Genomic DNA, 19987 nt, shown 5'->3' with positions numbered 1-19987 from the left:
AGGAAAGGGGGGGTGGGGGGGGACCCGGGACGGGGCTCCCGGTGCGGGAGAGGCGGGAGGGAGGGAGGGGGGACACGGCGGGCGGGCGGGCGCCGTCTCCGGAGCGGGGCCGAGCGGCGGCGGGGCCGGGCTGGGCGAGCTCCGACTCTGCTCGGCCGAGCGGGCTCAGTCCGACACGAGGCTCAGCGCTGCCATTTTACCCAGCGCCGCGGCCGCCTGCCAAACCCGGAGCGGAGCGCAGCCCGGCCCGGAGCGGAGCCTCCCCCCCGTCACAAAGGAGGAGCGGGCCGGCCCCGGCCGCCGCCGGCGCGGAGCTGCCGCCCGCAAAACCCGCGGCGGATCGGCGGAGCCGGGGGCCGGGGGGCAGCGCTCCCCCGCCGCGGCCGCAGCCGCCCGGGGCGATCCCCGGGGCCAGCGGGCGATGTCCCGCGGCCGGAGCCCTCCGGGGGCGTGCTGGCCGCTCGGCGGCCGCCGGCCCTGGGGTTTCTGCCCGTGGGTTACCGAAGCGCCTCTTCTTTGTCCCTAGAAATTCCATTTAGAATTAAGCCCTCTGCGAACTGTTAGCGGTTGTCATTTCCTCTCCGCTTGGCCGTGTCCCTCTGGAAAAGGCGTTGGCGGCGCGCCAGGGCTGTGACTGCACGCGCGGACAATCCAAGAAAGTCCGGCTCCCCGCTCCTGCCAAGGCGAGGGCGGTGGGCACGGAACCAGGAATTCCCAGATCCAAAACCACCTGAGCGCGTCTAGACACAACACGTTGGGCAATGGGACAGGATGCGCTGGCAATCAGAGCCTAACGCCGTGCTGGAGCTCCCCGGCTGTCAAGAGGTGAACTGGGAATTAGGCCATGCTCTTCTGCAACCCTTTCAGACCCAGATTCCCACCTCCTCCATCCCGGAGGCCTTGGCAGAGCGGGAGGAGGGAGGAGAGCAATGTACCTGGAGCGCTGTCCTGGTCACAGCCTGACCTGTGCCAGGGTCTGAACCTGCCTGTTTTCCTTCAGATGGTGCAGGGCTGCAGCGGGCCGTGGGAGGGACAAAAAGATCAGTTATTGGGGTTATAAACACCTAGTTCGTAGAAACTGGGACATGGATGTCTGGTAAAAATTGCAGGCATGGTATGGGTTAGGCCTGGGTCCCACATACTGGTGTTCCTCTGGAATATGGAAATACTTGAAGAAGTGAGGTTGAAGTAAATACAACTTTAAGACAAGAGAAAACATCAGAAAACAGTGGGTGGGGAGTCAAAAGAGACTCTGAGGTCTGAGACTGCCATTTTAGAACATCACCGCAGAACAGATAATGCGGCAGAAGTAACCCCTGTGCAGTGACAACAAACAGGGCTCGGCCCCAGCCCAGGAGCCAGCGGGACACACCACAAGGAATCCCGCTGGAACTGGTGGCACTGGGCAAACGCGAGTCCAGCGCAGGAGGCAAAGCCTTGGGCAGCGGGACTGGGTCCCTGCCAGCACCGTGTGCCTGCTGGGGATCAAGTGAAGGTGTCAGTGTCTACTGACAGCAACTCAGCCCTCACACCTATTATAAAACTTATAATATAAAATATTTGCCATCTAGAGTGCAGGTGGTGGAACAAAGGGGGTTATTCCAAAGCTGGAAAGTGGGAGGGAAGGCGGGATATGGTGATAAATAGCAAAATTCTAAATGTTTTCTAGAGCAACAAACTGCCCCTCAGGCTTCAAACAAAGCAGAGTTGACGGTGCAACACAGAGCAGATCCCATCCAGCAGATTGGCTGGTCGGTCCTTCTCCACAGCTGTAAATAAACTATTAGGGAAAAATGGGTAATAAATGATGATACTGGTATTGTGATGGCGCTCAAGGCTTTCACGAGGGTTGGAGCCCCAGTACAATGCTAGAATCTCACATGGGAGGCTCTGTGGCTTTAGTGAGGTATGTGTGTGGACCACAGGGAAGGAAAAACACCAAGATATTCTTCTTCAGAAGTGTTTGGAAATTGTGGAATGTGCTAGAACAAAAATTGATCTACATCATCTCTTCAGAAGAGTTATTTGATGAAATCCTGGGTTCTGGAAAGACAAAGACGAAGAGGGGGAAAACTTTCCTCCAGTATCAGGCTGGACTCTCAAAAGTGAAATCCAGTGGTTCTGTTAATGTCCATGGTGCCCCACAGCACCAAAACACTGTTCCTTGGGTGTTTCATTTGCACTAAACTTTAAAAAGCACAAACCGGAGAGAATTCTGCCATTTAATCCCAGAACCAACCCAAGCACCCACCTGCCCAACCCCAAAGCTACATCTACTTCAGGGAGCAAAGCCCCACCATCTCACTGAGCATCACCAAAAGTTTAACCACTTCACTTCAGGAGCCAGGGAAGCAGCTTGGGCGCATCCAGGCAAAGATCCCGTGCTCACATCTCTCTACCTGTGTCCGTCTTTTGGAACCCCCTTCAAGGAGCGCTATGTCAGACTATGAAACCCGGTGTTGATAGTAATGTGAAAAGCAGCCTGGATTCCCCAGCCACCCACACAATGAGGAGACACTCACTTTACCAAATGTTTGTGAAAGCTGCAGCAGATTTTGGAATACGCCTCATCAATGAGGCCCTGGCACTTTACTCAATACTGAGGCATTCAGTGAATTCCCAGCCATGAGGACTGGGAAGCAGATGACAGCACAGTTCTTAACAACATTGCCACCTAAGAGCTGAAAATCCTCCCGCCAGTCCCGCCGTCCCGGGATGTAGCGGCCATCCATCGGGACCGGCAGCGACTTTTCCCTGCGGCACATCCACACTTTTCTCGGCCGGAGCCATCCCTGCTCGGCAGCGGCGGCCGTGCTCCCTTCTCCATGTCCCCGAGTGCTGGGCACGCTTCCCTCAGCCCGGCCCGGCTCCTGGCTCTCAGATAGGCTGGGAAACCAGCGCTCACATGGCACTGCAGGCCACCGCCACCGCGCCGGCTCCTCCTGACTGGAAGTCTCCTTCATGAAGGTGGCCGTGCCATTTAACCCAGCACTAAGGCAGTTTAGGAAACCTGGTCTAGATTAGAGTACTAGAAACAGGAGTAGTGTCTCCCCCCTCCACGAAAAAAAAAAAAAATCGGGCTCTGCCAACTGTGTGATGGCAAATATGGACTGAATCGTTGACATGGAAACCGGACTAAAGTCAGCGCTGCCTCGGCTCAGCTCGCACACACACAAGTTATCATTATCCCAGCCTTTCCCTGGCTACAAACACGGACTGGATCCCGGCTGCCGGAATCGGCTGCAGCTCCCGTGATAAAGTCTGAACAAGCGCAACCAAGGCAGAGCGAAGGGAGCTGGGGAGGAATGGATGTGGCTGTGTGGGGAAGGATGCTCTTCCATTGCACCGAGAGTGCTGAGATGTGCACGCCGGACCCGAGAACAAGAGACCCATCTATTATAACTCATGGGGTGCCCTGCAAAAGATGGAATGGAGTCAGGAGGGTTATTGGCTGTACCTCAGCTTCTCTTACAGGGTTCTTGCTAAAGAAAATCACATTTCCTGTCAATATGTTTATATTTGCCCAGCCTATTCCTTGCAGTGTTTTAGCTGCTGTTGTATCTGGGTTAAGCGCTCTCCTCGTGGCTCCATCACCACTAAGATTGATATTATTTGAAATATTTGTTTGCTGGGCATCATGTGAGACAACGCTCATTTACCCACTTCAAAATAATGCTAAAATATTGTATAATCTCCCTTTCTGGGGAGACACAATGGCTCTGCGCTGTGAGTGCCAGCCGAAGGTAACTCTGTCCCTTCACTGAATGCAGCAGCTCAAAGGCAGGCGTGGATTTTCCAGGGGTTTTGCTGCTTCCCACGCCAGGTTTCCCCCGGGCAGGGAGCGAGCCCCCGGCTCGGCCGCCCCGCGAGAGCCCGCTGGTGACATCTGACAGCGAGCTGCGAAACTTTGGGTGCATTTTAAGGCAGGAAAGTGGACTCGGCCTGACTCGAGGAAATGCATTATTTTAGCAGCACTGGCGAGGAGGAGGAAAAAGCGAAGCGGAGTTTGCGGAGGGGAAGGGACGCGGGAGCGCAGCCCCCGCGCATCCTGCGCGACCCCCGCGGGCCGGGGGCAGCCGGGGCTGGTGCCACGCGTGTCCCACGCCCCACGCCCCCGGCCCGCCCCCGAGCCACCCGAGCGGGGGGAAAAGTGGGACAGCGCAAGTTTTGGGGGCACATGTGTGCGGATTCGGGCCTGAGCGAGAAGAGCAGCTCTCACCCTGCAGTGAAAATAAGGCTGGAGATGGAATTTAGTAATTCCAGGGAAAACTGGGGGATATCGGGAAGGGGAGGAAAACAATAATGAAGTGCAGGGAAAGACGAACCCCCGTTTATTCTATATCCGGGGGTGCACCCCGGCTGCCCTCGGACAGCGGCGCTCCGGTGCGCTCGGGGAAGGAAGAGTAAATCTACTTAAAAAAAAAAAAAAAAAGGGTAAAAAAGAAAATCAAAACGCGGACCGGAGTTTGCAAAAACCCCTGCACTGGATCCGGAGCCAACCGTCTGTTTTCCCTGAATCCCACCAGATTTGGGAGCTCTCGGGTGGGCTGGCAGAGAGACCGCGTTCTGCTGCGAACCCCACTGTGAAGAGTTAAAAAAAAGGGGGAAAAAAAAGGCTTTTAAAGCTGCAAAAAGAGAAAGATCTGAACTCTGGGCCCGGATTTTCCCACTGAAGGAAAACTTATTGTGTTCAAAATCCTTGGGACCCGGCGATGCCGTGCGGGAGGGGTCAGCAGCAGGTTCTCCTGCCTGGAAAAAGCCTTTCCCCCACCTCGGCGCCTCTTTTCAGTGGGGTGTAAAAAATACCCCACTGGTCCCCTCTCGTGAATATCTACCCTCCTAAAGTGTATTTCTAGAGAAGTTTGAGTTCAGGCGTCACGACTGGGGAGGGGGGTTGCTGCGGGAGAGGCAGGCGCTGAGAAAGAAGGTTTTTTCCCCCTTTTCATCAAGCTCTTGCACTGCCATTTTCCCGAGGCAGGGAGGGAGCGAGGGAGGGAGAGCGGAGCGACAGACAGCGCTGGCGAGGAAGTTTCTCACGGCAACTGCGGGCTGGATCGGGAACGGAGCCTTTTGTTCCCGGCAAGTTCAGCAGGAGAGAGAGTTGGAGTCTGCTGAAGAGAAAAACCAGCGGAGAAATAAAATGGAGGGAAGTAGGAAGAGAGGAGAGGGAGCTGGTGCTGGGCTGAGATTAACTGCAGAGCACCGAGCTCGGGTGTGCGCGGCATTTATTTAGAAAGTTGGTGTGGTAGCCTGAGGCAGAAATCCCTCGTTAAGTGCATGGGAATGAGTGAGAGACCCAAGGACACGCAGTGCTGGGCAGGAAGTGGAATTTTCCAAGGGGTTCACATCCTTCGGTGCTCTTTTTGCCAAGATTTGCTTTCCTCGCTCGATGAAGGCTGCCTCCTAGAGACATCAGGGAAAAGGCCTTAAAGATGTGGCGTGCTCTAGGCCTGTTTAAACTGAATAATTAAAGGTTGGGGACAGCCTCCCTTAGAGATTACAGCGAGGTCTGAAGACCAGATGCAACTCGGGGTACTGCCCTGCCTCCCCTCTGTCTCCCTTTCTCCCCAGTGAGTGTTGAAACAGGGTGCATTGTGACCGTGGTCTCTGAATGGGGTGAAAAGTCACCTAAAACCCAGTCCCCCCCCCTCGATTTAATGCTTAGACACACATCCAGTACATCCCATATTAATATCCACAATTGGTTTTGTCCCCCTGTACACGCTGCTAACCCTTCACCCCAAACCACTCGTGCTCTTTGCGTGTGTGCAGACCCAGAATGTGAAATAAACTTGCCTGAATTAACCCCCAAATCGCTGACAAACATCCATCCCTTTAGAGGGCACCCAGGAAGGGGGAGCAGAACTTTAATCCCCTCATTATTTGTACACGCGGTCCAGGTGGAATCAAAACACAAGAGCCTGATCACAAGGAGAGCGAATTTTTCAGCACAAGTTTGGAGTTTAGTGAGGTGTCCCGAAAATATGGTTTGATTAAAAATGTTCATCACCTTGTACCTTCCTGGCAGGGCAGGGGAGAAGCTCTGGTGTCCTGTGAGAGCGCGGCGTGGCTGTGACAGCAGCTCAGCGAGACACCACGTGGGAAAGCCGAGTTCGGGATTTAAACGTGCTTTTCCACTCCGGCCGTGAGGGAGGGAGAGCCTGAGTTGGGGGAAAATAAATAAATAAATAAATAAATAAATAATGAAAAAAAAGGGCTTCGCGTGGAGCTCAGAAGCGACCTCTGTGGCTGCCGGGGACTGAAGTTCAAGAGCCCCGGGCTGGGAGCGCGGGGCTGATGCGGCTCGGGAAAATCCAACAGCAGCAGGAATGGAAAAGGGGGCTCGGGGCTCGGGGCCGGGCCCCCCGGGAAGCGCAGCGGGGCCGGGAAGCGCCGTCCTGGCCTGGTGGGAGCGGTGCCACCCCCGCATCGGAGCTGGCTCCGTGTTGGCAGCGCCCTGAGCTCCGCGGGGGACGCGGTCCCCGAGCCGTGCCCGGTGCCGGTGCCCCCCGGCCCCGCCGCAGTTCCGCGGGCAGCGCTGCCCGAGCCCCACGGCCGGCCCGGAGGAGCCCCCGGGAGCGGCCCCAGCCCCACCGACCTGACGGGCGGCTCGGCCCTGCCCTGCCCGGGCCGGGGGTCGGGGGTCAGCGGGGGGCACCGGCGGTCCCCGTCCTGCCCGGGGCCCGTCCTGCCCCTCCCCGGCGTGTCCCAGGGAGCCGCCCCGCACCGAGACCTTTGCGGGCCTGGGAAAGTTTAACAGGGAAACGTCAGGAAGCATCAGGCAGGAATTTCAGCGCATCCCATGTTTTATAGTGGCGTTAACTTTTACATATTGGGAGTAAGGAGCAGCTAGGCTGCTAAAATCAGATGTAAATAACCGCCCCCCTCCCCCCTCTCTCTCCTTTCCCAAAATGGTCCAAATCCGGTTTACCTCTGACTCGACCCCCACCGGCACAGAGGTGAGAGCACAAACCCCACGGTTTGTTCGTGTAGGCAGGAAAGCACATTAAACCCCACGTATTAATTAACAGGTCAATTAAAATAAATATAATTTTGCAATGGTTAGTTTTGGTTATGCCCCCCCGCCCCCCAACTTTGTTTTAGTGAAGTGGGGAAACATATACAGAAACCTTGCTTGCAGTAGATGCTTTTTTTTTTTTCAAACGGAGCCCAGATGCTGGTCAGGATTAAGGTTACACCAAACACATTCTACATTGCCATTTTCCAAACAGAATAAAGCAGATGGAAAAGATGGAAGAGGATAAAGCAGGAACGGAGCAGCAGTGAAAACTGCAAGCCCTGCACTAAACGCTGTAGAGGAGTGAGCTGGGATGCCAGGAGAGGAAGAAAGAAAGGAAGCAGGCGTAGCGCCGCTGCATATCACATTCCTCACAGTTAAAACGAGTATCTTTAATTAAACAGCTGCCAGAATTTGGGCTTTAAACCTTATATTTAAAACGGGAGAAGGAAATTGAGCTGCAGCTGATCACTGCGTCTCCTTAGGGCTCAGTGCTAGGAGATGTGAAAGCCACTGGCCGGGGGCCATCAGAGTACTTAAGTCTCTTCGTAATTTTAAACATCAGCAGCCCTGGTGATTCTAAGGATCTACTCCCTTAAAGTTAGCCATGCACTCAGCACTTTGCAGGATCCGCCCAGCACACTCAGAGCAGCTCTGAGCTCCAGAACATGAGTATCTGCACATCTGAGAAACAAAGAAAATCCTCTTTTCAATAGGCTAAACATTTTCTCTTTTTTTCTAAGACACACCAGTTTGTCCACACTGGGAAATTGGATGAGACTGGAATAAAATCTCCAGGGGAAGTTAGCAGAATCTGTGCTTATTTGCAAAATACCACCATTTGGCAAATTCAGATTTTAGGTGAAATTCTACAATAGCGTGGTTTACTCAGCACTGTGACTCAGTTACATGATGTGCTTTGAAAATCTCTTGCAAAAACTGACTTTAAGAGATTTTGTTGGTATTATATAGGCACACACACGACACAGAGAAGGAACACACAAACTATTAAATATTCATGCTATGGGGAGAACACTTAGTAACGTCCCTTCACTCCAGCTGTACAAAGGCAGGCACAAATAACTGGTGAAAAAATGAATAATCCAAAACAATCTCAATATTCCACAAAAACAAGGTGTTGAGCAGCTTGCAAACACTGGCCAAGAAAGGGTCGAACAGAAATTGTCCCTATCTACCTTTCATCAGTCTCCCATAGATGTGTATTTCCCAATCTGAATTCTGTAATGAGCCCCCCCAGGGAGTGTTGGGACTTCCTACACACACAGGGTCCATGTGTGGGGATGGGACTGATTTTCTGCTCCAGGCCTCCACCCAGTTGAGCTCAAATGGCCTAAAAGTCACCTTCTGAATGTCACAAGTAGGGACCTCGGTGACATTTACTCAGAAACAAAAATTCAAACACATTCTGATCAGCTTTGCTGGAACTTTTAGAGTTCAGCTGTGGGACTGTGAAATGAGGTCATTTTTATCTATCAGTTATCTCTGTCTTGAGAGAGGCCCGTGATCACACCTCAGCAACAGCACTGCTGGTAGAGGCTGGGATATCACACACATGTTCACTAAAACAAAGGCATTGGCCAGAGCTGCTTCTGTAAAACGGAGCTCCAGACATACTGAAGAATCGTAAAAAAGACATATTTTTCAATTATTTATAAAAATATTGAGTGTATCTGGCAAAACAACAAAAACCCCCACTCCAAATCCAAACATATAACGGTTGTTGCTTGCATCCCGATCTTTAGAATTAGATCCTGAGTGAAACGTGATCAGAAAGAGTCACAGTCATTAGAGCTGTCAGAGAAACGTGCAATTAACTGTATTATGAAACAAAGCATTTAAAAATATTACTTTTCCCAGCTTCAGGAAACATAGTTACTGACCTCGGGTTTTCCTGTGCCCTGGGTTTGCTGAGGGCACTGCAGCCCTCCCCACACAATCCTGACCCTCTAGAATCACTGTCTTCCTATTGTTTCACTTACCCTGTCTATTTTTAGAGTGTATTTTGTTCAGGACTGCCTCATACATGTGTGCAGAGTGCCCAACACGCTTCATTTTCTGTTTAAACACAGGGCTGAGAGCAGTAAATAATGCTGAGGCAGCACGAGGAGCAGAACTTCTGCAGGGCAGTGATGAGCCACGGGCTGCAACGAGCCCCTGGCACTTATCAACATCCCACAGGATAACGGAGCCCAGGATTCAGCTGTCATTGCTCAAGAAACTTCTCATTATCATTATGATTTAAAGAACTTTGCAAATACTTCAAAATTCATTACTTTTCCCAGTTTAATAGCCACAATGCAGCAAGTTTCTTTAAAAATAAAAAAAAAATACCAAATCAAAACAGCCACCAACAAACAAAATCCAACCAAAACATGAAGCACTACAGCTGAGCTGTGATGCAAATGAGTAAATTTATTTCCACCACTTCTAGAGGTACAAAAATAATCTAAATTTCACATCCAATTATGGGGAGAAAGGGAAAAACCCACCCCAAAATCAAGCCAAAGACTGTGAAAGTAATGTCCAGACAATGAAAGACTAATTAGCCCGACCTCAGTGAGATGCAAAACTTAAATTATTTTTTCTCAGGAGGGGGAAAAAAAGTAGAGGAAAGTAAAGAGATGAAATGCAACAAAAGTTGCACTCATGCCAGACAAAGCTGACGTCTTTCTTTGACAAGGCAGCAAATTTTTCTGAGTAAAAGAAGACACAGTAGATCTCACCCATCCCAAAATCAGTGAAGTGTTTGGTCTGGTGCATCATGCAAAAATACCAGTTAAATTGGAAAATACGAAGGTCAGTGCAAGAGAAGTTTGTGGGTAAAATATGACTAAAAATCCAGTGCTGGATTGTGCTGAAATGGGAAGTTTTGGGCTAGAGAGCAAGTGCTTTGAAAGCTCCTGCAGCTTTGGTCTCAGAACGGGTGCCATTGATGGGTTTCAAGTGACACAAGTGCAAGGAACTGGAAAAGGAGTGTTAATACAGGTAGTTACTGACAACATCCAAAGGCATCAGTGCAGAAGACTGGAATATCCTAAATGAAGAACTGGATGAGGTTCTGGAACAGCACAGGAATCCTGAGGAATGGGCTGGTGGAATGCAGTAATAAGATTAATGCAAATCACAAGGCTGTTCACACAGGGACTGACAGCCAAAACTCTTGTAAACTGGGAATTCACCACAGTTAGCAGGGCCGGATGAAGACTCACAAGTGTTATTTAGTCACAGAAATGAAGATGACAAATGGCATCTGAAGACCAGGTAAGGCATATCCAGATGTTATGGCAACGGCTCTCTTACAGAATTTTGGATACCGTTTCTATTCAAGAATGACATGTGAAAACTGGAATAATCATAGAAAAAGCTCCCTGAGCTGGTTACAAGAGCAAGGAATCTGCCAGGAGAGAAGAGTGAAGCTTCCTTTCAGCAAATTCCAACAAAGAGAGGGGTGATAGGGTGAGTTTGTATACACAGACTGTGGCTTGAAGACAGTATTTGAACTCGAGGGTTATGCTGGCAACAAATACATATCTAAAGGCCTGAGTACAATTTAAATGGTTGCTAGAATAGGATTATTATTATTATAAATATTATTATTATTAGAAAATTATTATTATTATTATCATTATTAAAACTAGAATCCTTCTTTCCTCTGGGGAACACAGACCCAGTGGACAACTTTGACAGTTTTGTCATTATTTTCCCCACTTTTAATCTGTGAAATGAGAAGAACATCTCTGTAATATTGTGAAGATACATTTATGGTGGTTAAAAAGTATTCAGACACCGTAGTGATAAGTGTAACAAAAAATCCATTACAACTAGTAATTCTGTATTTACTGCAGCACTTGAATTATATGCAATAAATAAAATATGGAAGCAAACATCAAATAACAAGGATAAAAGAAAACTCTGAATGAGACAAGAGTTTGAGAAGGCAGGTTGTATGACTCGATTTATAATTAGAGCTTGCATCATGGTGCAAAGAACTGGATTTGGGTGGGCAAAAGTGTAAGAACGGCAGACAGGAAAACTGAACACCCTGCTCAGCTCCCTGGTAAATTCATCCGGGTCACAGGAGCGTGAAGAACCACGGAACAGAGAGTGAATTAATGTGGGCCTGGAGCACACACCAGCTCAGCACATTCCCTGTGTCAGCCAGTGCTTGGAGGACTCAGCACTGATCCTTGTGTGGCCGAGCCTGCACACACTGTCACTGTCACTGTCACTGTCCCCTCAGCAGGGAGGGCTCCTCTGCTCTGCAGGGAACTCTTCAAAGAGAGAGATTTCCAAGGGAGCAGCTTTCCAAAATCCCAGAGGACTGCACCCCCCAGAAGACCACATCATAGGTCTGTTTGTCCTAAAGTCGTTCTGTTTCCATCACAAGGAACCACCAGGAACATGTATCACCCATTTCTTTCATCTCACATCTCTTCCCCGCTCCAAACAAAACATATCTGCTTTAGCAAAATAGCAGCAAACCAGGGCTGCCCTTCTGGGGATCTTCTGTCTTACTCGCCTGCCCACTGGAGATTTTTCCATCCCACTGCTGCGAGCTTCCTTGGGTCTGCCACCTCTTCCTATAAACAATGACACACACAAGCATGGAGCCAAAAAGCATCTTCAGTTTGGGTGTTTTCCTCCTTTTTTTCTTTACCTTTTTCTTTTTCTCAGTGTTCTCACCAGAGGACACCTCACAGCCATGAATTGTATCTTCATGTCATCAATGTTTTGGACCAAATGAGAGCCCCAGAACTTATCTGTTGTTGTTTTCTTCAAATGCCTTCCAGATTTAATTTTTGGCTCATCTCACCTCTAGCAACTCTATTAATTCTTTAAAGGTGCATTAGCTAATTATTCTGCTTGCCTTGTTACTGGGAGAGTGAAACATTTAGTAAGAAAATGATAATCTAAGACTCAGGCACTATAACTATGTTCTCTCCCATTTGCAAACAACCGTTCCTATTCCAACTCAGAACTTCTAGGACATTGAGACTTTCAGAGTGATAATAAGACAAAACATGTTATCATTTCCATCCAATATTGTGAACACACATTATTTCACAATTCCTCTTCCATCAGCAAGCTGACACACTTGGAGTTCACGAGAACAGTGCACTTGGAAAGCCTCCTCAGATCTTTGTCATCCCCTTGTTTCCAGGCATGGCATTTTCAGAGGAGTTTTTTCGCAGCCAAGGACCAAGACAGGAGCATGGATGAGGAGGGGAGGATCTGGGCAAGCAGTGGTTGTAACAGATCACAAACTGAATTTGAGTCAGCACAGTAAAGACAATACATCACAGAAATATTTAATAAGGCTGCTTTACGTAGGACACCCCTGACAATTCTCCTGCTGAACTCAGTGTGATCTCAGCTGGAATATTCTGTCCTCTTTCAGGTTCCACATAAGAAAATAAAACCAGATGCAAAGCAACTGGAAGAGCATGGAGAGAGCAACAAGAATGCTGGGAGGCTGAGGAAATCTAACCCTCAAGAACAAACTGAAATGCTGGATTTGCTTAATCAATTAGAAAAGAAAAAAAAAAAAAAAGAGAGGGAAAATAAAAAGGAGAGAGCTCATGGTAGAATAGAGGGCATAAGATACCAATAGTCCATTTTGTTAGAGGACAGGTCAGCAATCCAAAGTTCACGGGCACTGGAAGCAGAAGAGGAGATAGACCATGTTTATTCTTTGAAGCTCCATAACCCTTGTTTGATTCACAGACTGTGTATGGGGGAAACTCCAGGTAATTTCTTGAGCTAAGCATAAAAGATCATATATATACATTAAAAGCAGATCCCATGACAATATTCTTGACACAAACCCCAGAGTTTTCAGTTAGAAGTAATCAGAAATCCGCTCTCCCACAGGTGGCAATGGGCTTCTCCATGTTAAGGCATGTTTTCATGGATTTACCACTTTCTTCTTCATGCAACCTTGCAGCCTTTCAGAAAAGAAGTTGCACAGGCAAAAAACCAATGGATGTCAGGAGAAAAGGAGTAGCCATTTGTCAGGTCGACCCACAGAATCCCTAAATTACTGAGAATTCCCTGTCAACACATTGTGAAAAATAACATACAGCGGAGTAGCAGAACACCTCTCTGTGGGATAACTGCCCAGAATATCTTGAGAGGTAAATTAATACAAGAAAGAACCAAGAACCGTGCACCCGATTAAGAGTGAAAATACCTGAAATCAGCATAACAAAGTGGGGTGAGTGCACTTGTGCTCAGGATGGTTAAACAGCTGTAATTAGATCAAACAAACTAGATTGATGTATCATCCCTTTGTAGCTGTGGCCTCAGAAGGCAGGTCAGGAGCTAAGTTCAGTAAAACAGTTTTAGTGCTGCAGCTTTTATCTAACAAGGCACAGCCACACACTCACTCCAGAGTAAACAGTACTCAGGAGAACTGCTGAATTCCAAAGAGAGTTTCTAGAGAAGATGCTGTTCTTTAATAACAGCCTTAACTTTTGTCAGAAATAAAACTCTCCTAATTAATTTAATAATAGACCCTTTGGATAAACAGTGCACAGAATTTCAGTCACAAATTCATTCAAGGCATTTGAAGGTCTTTATTGAGTTGTTTCCCATTCACTTAAAGTGTCTGCACAAAATGGGTGGATTCTAATTTGCTTTGTTCTTTCAGAACCTTTTAATTAAATTTTAAGAAAATCATGTAGAACAACGTTGCGTGAAATATGGTCACTACATTTCAGAGACGAGCAAAACATAAGGTAGCAGATGGTATGAAGAGGATATATGTGAAGAAATGTAAATAGCAGGGAACCTCACCAAATCAAAGATGTGAGGCAGAACTGAAAGCGCCTGCAAGACCCCTGGGAGAGCTGAGGAGAAGAAGCAACCACTGAGCTCAAAGGTATCAGCCTTTCCTTGCTCAGAAATGACACAACACCAACAGGAAGCTCTAATCTGGTAGAGGGAGCGACCACTCATAACTCAGGGAGGTGAGATTGTTGTGAAGGGTCCTTAGAATGAATATGGGAGGAGCAGAGGGAAACAAGGACAGGTGCCAACAAATGTATTTATCAAACACTCTTGGAATTGAAAAGATACCAACTTTCAGAACTGTAAGCAATGAAAACATTATAAAGGAGCTAATAGTAGAAAATAACCTTGTATTGAACACAAATGAGATGAATTGTTTAAGTTAGGCAGAAGACCAAGCAAAGAGAAGCTTGGTGTCATCAGAAGAGTTGGGAGCAGCAGAAACAGGGTGACTCTGGGATTGGGAGATGTTACCATCGTTTGGTCCAGAACCTGCACTCCAGGTCCTCCGAGCTGCTGTGATGGCACTGATTCCTGGCTGGGAGCCACCTCTGCCATGACAGAGCCAAAGAAATTAGTGAGTGGACTGTGCCGTATCTGTGGATCAGAGCAGAGCCTGGGTGAAGACCAAGGAGCTCTTTCTAACCTTCTGATAAAAAAAAGTTATCAATTCCAGACCAATACTGTTAAAAAGAAGCCACCAAATACCAGAGGATGTTTAAGGGTGAAGGGAGGCACCCTTGAGGTGCAGGGCCCAGCTGATAACTGCAAGTCCAGTTGAAGGAATAACTGGAAAATGGTGACTATTCTAAACATTTGTATTTCAAATAGTTGGTAAGCACATTCCCATAGCAGAAATCCAAAAACCTCATGGAGCCTAAATCACAACTATTCCCATTTTGTATCTTCTTCTGCCCCAAGCTCCATTTGTCTGGGTGATTTATGAAGTGAGCTCTGGCTGCGCGAGGCTTCTCTCCTTCTGAATGGAGGAACAATTCAGATAAGGAACAAATCTCTTCTGAGTGAATAGAGGAAACTGGACTTAACTGCATTGACTAAGGTATTTATTGTACATCTAGGCCAGAGGAAGCTTAGCACTTTTAATACATATAAAACTGCAGAGAGCTGCTAGGAAGAGCAGAAACCAAACAAAATGGATTCAAAAGTTCCTTCATAATTTAAATTAAGCCACCTTTAACAGGAAAGCAAGAGCAACAGATATCTATCAATTCCAGTGGCTAATTCCAGCCACTCACAGGAACTGAGGAGCAGTTGGCTCTGTCCCCTCAGGCACCCTCAGGCTGAGGGACAACTAAATTGTAATCACATAACCCCCAATGGGCAGTGCTTTTGTGGCTGTCGATTTCATAAACTGTCTTGAGGTTCCTTGTCATGGAAGACATTGGATATAATTACAGACAAAAAAAAAAAAACAACTCACAGGCCTGGTCCTGGGCAAGGTGCTTTGGCACTTCAGCAGCTCAGGGGATCATCAGCTCTTTGTAGACAGGAGCCCAATGCTAAGAGATAAACTGCAAGAAATAAATCTCTGTGGTACAACTCCAATTTATCAGTTCAGAAAAGACCACATGCAGAACTCCTGAAACACAATGAAATCACAGAATTAAAAATTTTGAGTGCAAACCCCATTATTAAGTCATCCATTTACAATTGTTGGTGGTGAATCCATCTACTCCAGATGGGAAGAGGTCACTCTCTTCTTTTTCCAGGGCAAGTCTATGAATAATTTGAGTGATTAAAGCTCAAATCAGGTGTGAAAATGAAAGACCAGGAAAGCACATGGAAAAGAAATCACACTCACAAAGAGAGACTCAGCTTTCATTCTGGAATTGGGAAAGGCTCCCTCCATTCCTGTCCTGCCACAAAATACAGGTGAGCTTGTACATTTTTTCCCAAAGAGTTGTCACTTTTAAAGGCACATTGAAATCTTATTTTTACTTTTTAGGTCTCCCTTCTTCCATTGGAGATGACCTAAATTTTGAGCTGAAGCACTCACAGCATCCTCGCTTGGAATAGAAAACAACAGCAAAAAAACATCAGGCTGTGAAAAGAGGCAAAATAATAGGAGGGAAAATTACAGTGAAGTCCTCCCTGAATAAGAGGAGGTCACAAATGCTGCAGAAATAGAAGCTGAAGTGGGGCTATCCTGAGCCAGGGGACACAAAGTGGTTGCATTTACAGCCCTGGCAGAGTACAGGTGGGCAGGATGTGAATCGAAGCAAACGGCTGCAGTTCTGGGAATACCCAACAGCTCTCAGCATCTCCCTTCAAACACAGCGCTGTGCTCCCGGTGCGAAAAATGTCACAGATGCCAACATCCAAGAGCCTCCTGTCACAAAAAAAACCCCGACAAAAACTTGAATGCTTTCTACGAGTGTTCAAGTGGAATTAGACAGCTACAGAAAGGGGTAGAGGCAGTATTTTATATGCTAGAGAAAAATGTATGGGAACACATAGAGAGCCCAATAATCAGCAGTAGAGACTACTGAACATTCATGCAGCTCGTTATTAACAAAACAAAACCCAAAATGGACTTGCAGATACATTGATTTTGCTTTATCATTTTAAACAGAGAGGAGAAACTAAGATTATAATCTGTGCCTTTTTAAAATTCCATTCAACAGATGTTCATAAACAGACTTGAGCCAAATTTCAGCTCCCCAGAAGGATATTCAGCTGGAGAACTTCTACGAATGGATGATAAAGTCCCGCTTTTCCCCTTGTAATCATTGCTTTTCTGAGACATCAAATCCTCTCTTAGCCTCATTACAAGTTCCCACCAGCACAAAATGTATTTTTCATTTCCATTTCCTATAGTATTGTTTTCCAAAAATGGCATTTCCCAGCACAAGACAACTCTCCTTCACTCCTTTTTTATGTCACCTCCTCAACACGAAAGGATTGTCTCAGTGACAAGGCTCTGTTCTTCTAAAAAGATGAAAAAAATCCAAGTGGTACTAATAAATATTTACTTAATGTAAAGAAAAGGAAATTCAACAGTTAAGGATGAAAATTACAGGGGGAAAAAAAGGTGTTTGGAAAGGCAAGGCTGCAAGAAGTTCAGTGCTGTTTATGAGAACGGCTGCTCAATGGCTCCTTCTGGGACACAGCGAGATGACTTCTTTAAAAGTATGGTCTAGAAATACCCCCAAATCACTGAAATTATAAGTCACCCGAGTATTTCAGCTGCAATACAAAATTAAGAAATATCAGGACACATAATGAAAATGGTGGAATGAAACCAGAATTGCACTGACTTGTCTGTGTTACAAGGGGAAGGGCGGGGGGGGGGGCTGAAGTGAAAGGTTTTATTTTTACTTAATTACTCTCAGTGCTCCCTGGGGACTCCTTCCAAAGCGTATTTTGTATTTGGACCTAAATGCAAGCAGGATTCAGCCGTGATCTTACTCCTTATGACAATACATTTCTTAAATTAGAAGTCCCACAACTGGAATGCTGACACCACTGCTGGTTCCTCCAGCACCTCAGAGTCCCTCCTGTGTTACCAATCCATTAACCCGGGAAGCAGTGAGAACAGGGGAACACAGACTGTTCAAAATTTAAAAATCCATCCACAAAATGATACTTTGTAAGCTTATAGCATCTTTCATCCATTTCTATGTATGTGGAAATGGGAAGTCTCAAAACACTTAAAAAAAAAGAAAAATCAACAAACCCACCTAACTTCAAGGTATTTTGAAATGATAACATATTAATTGAGTGAGCATCCACCTGTGATGCGATTTATGAGTCTCCTACTGCAGCATTTCACACATATTCAATCCACCTTCTGGTTACAGCGTGCAAGTTTGTGGTATGTAGAAGGAACAGCAGAGCTGGTTAAAGATTTTCTCTTGCTTCACATACTCTGCAAGCTTCTCATTAACTCATACATGACTTTAATCAGTGCTGAAGCACACACTTCCTTCAGCATGCAGAAGGACTGGGCTGGGGAAAAAAATCCTCCATAAAATATTATTGTAACCATGAATTAACAAATAGAAGGGCAACATTTTCCTAAAGTGGCTGCTGATGTTCATCTCTAAAGGGTTAAACCGACCTTCGCTGATCCAGAAGAGGTAATAAAATAGAACTTTAAGGACAAAAATGGAGCACTTCAAGAGATTATTACGAAAAGCCACATTCAAGAAGACAAAACCTTATTCTTAAAGCACAGATGCTTCTGAAACAAGAGATCGCACGTTTTTAGCAGCACACTGCCAACCGCTTATAATGAATAAGCAAAACGAGGGGAATCAGGGTGGTTTTTTTCCTTTTTCCTTGGAGCTCAGAGGGAAGGGGCATTCATGGATATGGTAGCAGAGCCAGCTCTGCACTTCTGCAGGGCTGTGGAGCTCGTGCTGGTCGGTGTGTGGGGGGAGAAAACAGAGTAAAGCCTGAGAAAAACCCATCAGAGCTCCTGTCCTCCCCTTCCAGCGTTAATGGGAGGGATACGAGTCCATGGGAGCTGCAGTGGGGGATGGTGCTGGCGGAGGGGGTGGGGAGAACCGAGCGAGGCCTTACAACCATCAGCAGCTCTTGTTCTTGTTCGTTCCAGCCTTAGCAGGAGGATGTGAAGCTCATGGAGCCGGCAGCGGGATGGGGGGGGGGAAGCAGCGCAGGATCCTAGTTTAGCTTTTGTCCCCTCTCCACAGGGTTAACAGCAGGACACGAGTGTCACTGGCAGAAGGACAGGGCCGGGGGGGCACGGCCGGGCTCGCAGCTCCCCGCGGGGCTACCGGCAGCATGTGCTGGGATTTGTGGGGTCCTGTGCGAAGTCACAACACCCGCGGGCGAGGTGTGGAGGGGGGGGACACGGGGCAAACTTCTTCCAACGTGGCGGCTCCGCTTATCCAGCACGGCGAGCCCCGGGTGCCCCGCGGGGTGGGGCGAGCCCCGGCCTTATCTGTGGGGCGCAGGGAGCGCGGCTCGGCGGCCGCGGGGAGGGAGCGAGCGAGGGAGGGAGAGCCCAGGTGCGCTCACAGAGGGAAGGGGGGCACAGGCGGCCCCGCGGCCGCTCTGAGGGCGCTCCGTGCCCGCAGCAGGAGCGCGGGGCTGAGGCGCGACCCCGGCCCTAAACCAGAGGAAAGTTTCCCCAAACTTTGGCGCGGGGGTCCCGTCCCCCCTCAGCGACCCCCTCACGGCGCCCCCCCCCCCCCCAGCAGCTGTTCCCGCCCCCGCCGCAGGGGGAGGGGGGCGCTGTTCCCGGCTCCGCGCCGCGTTTTCCCGCTCACCCCCCGCTCCCCGCGCCTCCTCACTCCTCCGCGCCTCCGGATCCCTCCGCTGCAGCCGGCGCTGGGGCTTTTTCACCTCCCCCACCCCCATCGCTTCATCCCGATTATCCCGCCCGAAGCCGCGGGGGGAATGCGGGAAGGGAAACGCTTCTCTCGCCCTGTTCCTATAACAATGTCCCGGCTAAGGAACCGCGGGACGGAGCCTTTTGCCGAGTGAGGGAGAGGAGGCGGTTGGGACTACTTGGCGTTCCTGCCACGGCCTCGGCGGAAGGAGCGCGCTGAGCGAGAGGCTGTGCGGTCCTGCGGCTCTCCTCAGCGCTTCCTGGAAACTCCCGCTTAGGAGCGAGGGGGGGCGGGAGCGAAAGAGTCCCAGGCCGGGAATGGGGGGTGGAGGGGAGAGGGGGGCAGGGCACAGCCCCCTCCCTGTGCCCGGACACCCCCCGAGCCCGCTGACACCCCTCAGACCGACCCCCACCCCTTCTTCCTGTGCAGATGGAGCAGGGAGAAGTAAGGCATAAACTCACTCGTAACCGCCGTGCGGGGTGGAGGGTGAGTGGGGGCTGAACCCCTTTCCCCTTCACAATCCGGAGGGTGAAAGGGCAGATTCCTCTTTTCCCCCTCAGAACACGGGGTCTGGAAGAGCAGATTCCCCTTTTCCCCTCACAACCTGAGGTCTGGAAGTGCTGAACCTCATTTTCCCCTCACATCCTGGAGTGTGGAAGAGCAGACTCCCCTTTTCCCCTCACATCCTGGGGTGTGGAAGAGCAGACTCCCCTTTTCCCCTTACAACCCGGGGTGTGGAAGGGCAGACTCCCCTTTTTCCCTCACAAGCTGGGAGCGCCCCTCTATCCCCAAAAGTGAGGGGTGGGGTGGGGGGAAAGAGCCCTGCATGGCCGGGGGGCCA

The 19987-nt window shown here is 48.9% G+C and overlaps 1 long non-coding RNA gene across 1 annotated transcript; it reads right to left on the bottom strand.

Annotated features, from left to right (window-relative positions):
- Positions 1-5630: 5630 nt before the first annotated feature.
- LOC125337313 lies at positions 5631-18936 on the bottom strand. The gene is made up of 3 exons (XR_007208011.1): positions 7131-18936; positions 6011-6161; positions 5631-5921 (listed from the first exon to the last, which is right to left on the bottom strand). It is a non-coding gene; the product is annotated as an uncharacterized LOC125337313 (long non-coding RNA).
- Positions 18937-19987: the final 1051 nt, after the last annotated feature.

Source organism: Corvus hawaiiensis, chromosome 23, assembly GCF_020740725.1.
Source record: "Corvus hawaiiensis isolate bCorHaw1 chromosome 23, bCorHaw1.pri.cur, whole genome shotgun sequence".
Lineage (NCBI taxonomy): Eukaryota > Metazoa > Chordata > Aves > Passeriformes > Corvidae > Corvus > Corvus hawaiiensis.
Note: the sequence above shows the minus strand (reverse complement) of the source record. Positions and strands in the feature narration are given on the sequence as shown.